Source organism: Megascapheus bottae, chromosome 3 (assembly GCF_031878675.1).
Source record: "Megascapheus bottae isolate mThoBot1 chromosome 3, mThoBot2.hap1, whole genome shotgun sequence".
Classification (NCBI taxonomy): Eukaryota; Metazoa; Chordata; class Mammalia; order Rodentia; family Geomyidae; genus Megascapheus; species Megascapheus bottae.
Window position 1 is genome coordinate 26,079,494 of NC_143511.1, and position 3,875 is coordinate 26,083,368.

Genomic DNA, 3,875 nt, shown 5'->3' on the forward strand with positions numbered 1-3,875 from the left:
GAAAGGGTTAATAAATAAAAATAGAATAAAAAATAGAAAAAAGAAAACGAAAGAATATCCAGCTAAAGAACAACAGATGGCATTTTCCCCACATCACTGGCCTACTGATGCCACCTACTGGGATTCTGTGGTACTGTGCAGACCAGTGCTGATTTGGGTCTTGTATCATGAAGAGACTAAGACAAGAAAAAAAAAAAAGATCAAAAGTGGAAGAATCCCCACCTGATGCCAGTTTACAGAACGTATATAAACGATCTCTAGTAACAGAAGTATAATATTGTGTTCTTCATGGACTGGGCTGGGTTTATGTTTTATCCTGTTTGTTGTTTATCTTTAATTTTGTGAATGATGAGAGGTGTTCTTGTTCTTTGATTAAAACAACAACAACAACAAACCTGTGGTCATAATTTCCATGGAAAGGTGTTGTGTTGTTAATAGTGGAGCACTGACACCACTTTACTCAACACCTGCCAGTAAGAGTCGTGCGGTTAACAGCAGCATCTGTGTTCACAGCACCCACAAGAATCTCATTACAGCTCAGATGAGACAAGTTTTATTTATGATGATGACTTCCAGTTAAATATGCATCTAGTCTCTTCCTCTCCAGCATCTGTCCTCTTCAAAATACTATCGACTTCTGAGACTACTTTCTATCAGAGTTTTCATGTTTCCTTGCTCATACACACTGCTAAAATAACCCAGCCTGACCACTGGCTCCATTATTCTTGGGAATGTGTCACCTCGATATGTGACTTGACAACTTCCTGCTGAAAGTGACAACAGGATGCTGGCTGTCCAACCTGGGGAAATCAACTGGCAAGCTTTCCACGTGCTTCCTAAATACGAGATTTGGGGACCATGAAGTCACATAGCTTTAGCAGGGTCTTCCAGGAATTTTATGACAGCATCGGTCATGTTCTCACTATGACTGCTGTTGTACCCATGGCCTGACCTTCTGGTCCCTGCCTGGTTCAAGCCAAGGGTTTGATGGGCCTTGGTTCTGCTATATGTTTCATCCACACTATTAATCATAATCTATATGTTCACCCAGCCTCTGTATTCTCAGGCTGATCCATGGATCAACTGTACATGGCACGTGTCTGTGATCCTACCTCGTTGGGAGTGGAGATGGGAAGATAATGATTCAAAAAAAGGGGTGTGTGGGGGGAGGTCCATCTCAACTAATAAGCCATGCTTGTAGTTGGTGCATGCTTGTATAGTCCCAGCTACTCAGGAGCCACAGGTAGGGAGACTACTATCCAAGGATGGCCCCTATTTTTTTTTAAGTGTGATATCCTATCTGAAAAATAAAGCAGAAAAGGCTAGAGGCTCAGGTGGTAGAGTATTTGCCTAGTAAGCACAAAGCTGCTGTGCATGTAGGGCTGTGGTAGAAATGCCCAGTGAGCAAGAGGGAGGGGACCAGGATGCTATCTCAGTGGACAGTGCTCTAAGCCTGGGTCCAGATGCTGTGTAAGTTGGATACTTACTACTAAGCATTTAGTTCTACACTCGAAGCAGGTAAATTGTATGATTTGTAAATTGTTCTTTAATAAAGTCACTCTTCAAAATCAAAGTCTGTCCTGTTGACCTGTGAAATTTCTGTCTGGATTTTTTTTGGGGGGGAGGGGAGGTGTGCCAGTACTAAGGATGGAACTTGGAGCTGAGCACTGTCCCTGAGCTGTTTTTGCTCAAGGCTGTCACTCTACCACTTGAGGCACAGCTCCACTTCTAGCTTTTTGTTGTGGCTAATTGGAGATAAGAATCTCATAGACCTTTTCTGCCTGGGCTGGCTTTAAGTAGGGAGGACTGTAAGTGTGAGCCAGTGGTGTCTAGTTTGGATTTTAAAAAAATTGGCCAGGAGCATGACGTAGTGGTAGAGTGCATGCCTAGCATGCACAAAGCCCTGGGTTCCATTCCTCGGTGTCACATACACAGAAAAACCCAGAAGTGGTGCTGTGGATCAAGTGGTAGAGTGCTCGTCTTGAGAAAGCCCAAGGACAGTGCCCAGGCCCTAACTTCAAGCCCAGGACTGGCCAAACAAAATAAAACAAAACCAAATTATTGCAAATTTAAAAACTTATTTTTTCAAGTATTGGTTCTATTTGCACTGAAAAATAGAAATGAAGGACTTGGCAGCAGAAGGCAAGAAAAACAAAATCAAGCATGCAAAGAAAGTATTGATCCACACGCAATAAAATTCAAGAAAAAAATCATTAAGGGTGATATTTCACTTTTCATAAAAAGCATAATCCATGAAGGAAACATAATCATTCTCAGTTTTCATTAATACAAGAGGAGAAATGAACAGATCTGTGTTCCTGGTTCAAGCCCAGCCCAGTTATTCTACACTAAATGGACCCGACAGACATCTAAAGTGAAGCTAAAGTATCTGAAAATAAAATTGATGTGTGTATAAATGAAAACTTGAACTTTACAGAGTAATTTTTGGGGCTTTTTTTTTTGTTTGGTTGGTTTTTGGTGCTGGTTCTGGGACTTGAACTCAGGGCCCGAGTGCTGTTCCCTGAGCTCTTTTGCTCTTATTAGAGATAGGAGTCTCATGGATTTTTCTACCTGGGTTGGCTTCAAACCTTAATCCTCAGACCTCAGCCCCCTGAGTAGCTAAGCAGGCATGAAGCCAGGCATGGTACTGGGGTTTGAGCTCATGGCTCTGTTTCTAGGTAGGCACTCCATTGCCTGAGCCTTATCCTCAGCTTTTATGTTTCCTTCAGCTGTTTTTTTGTTTGTTTGTGTTTTAAGGATGTTTTTGTGTAGGACTAGCTTCAGACTCGAGTCTCCGATCTATGTACCTACCTTTTGAGTAGATGTGACTGCAGGTGGCAGCATTACACTTGGCTTCTTTGCTTTGTATCAGTTCTGGGGCTTGAACTCAGGGCATGTGCACTGTCCCTTAGCTTTATCACTCAAGACTGTAGCTCTACCACTTGAGCCACACTTCTAGTTTCAGCATTTTGGTGGTTAATGGTGGAGAAGAGTCTCATGGATTCTTCTGTTCTGGCTGGCTTTGAACTGAGATCCTCAGATCTCAGCCTCCTGAGCAGTTAGGAATGAGGCTCTGGTGCTGGTCCACTTGGCTTTATTTTGTCCATGTTGACTACGGCTATTACTTCTGCTACATTGGTCTTTTCTTCTTAGTAGTTAGGATTACAGGCATACACTACTATGCCCAACAGAAATAACATAGTCTTTTAAAATAGCTACAGTGGGTGCTGGTGGCTCACGCCTATAGTCCTAGCTACTCAGAAAACCATTTATAGTTTTTGTTTGCCAAAAATGAACTCCTTATATTTAAAGCTGTGTGTGTGTGTGTGTGTGTGTGCGCGCGCGCGCGCGCGCGAGCTGGGGCTTGAAACCAGACCCTCCATACATATTAGGAAAGCACTTTATTACTGACCTACAACTCCTAGAGTCAGAATTTGTTGGGTTTCTTGTATGTTGTAATACAGGATACCTAGGGAACCTGTTCTGTAGCTGTGTGTGTGTGTGTGTGTGTGTGTGTGTGTGTGTGTGTGTGTGTGTGTGTGGTGTGTGTGTGTGTGTCCCCGTGGTAGGTCTTGAACTCTGGGCATGGGTGCTATCCCTGAGCTCTTCAGGTCTAGGCTAATGTGATATCACTTGAGCCACAAAGCCACTTCCAGTTTTCTGATGGTTAAGTGGAAATAAGAATCTCTCAGACTTCAGTATTTGGGCTGGCTTTGAACCCAGCCTCCTTAGTAGTTAGGTAAATCCTCTGCCTTAAGTCTCCCTGGTTTTGATTTGTCATATAAATATAGCATTCTGCTAAGAATTTAATATCTGAAATTGCCTTTTTCTTTCTCTTAGGTTAATTTTCTTAGGTTCTCTTCTGCTTGGTTCCC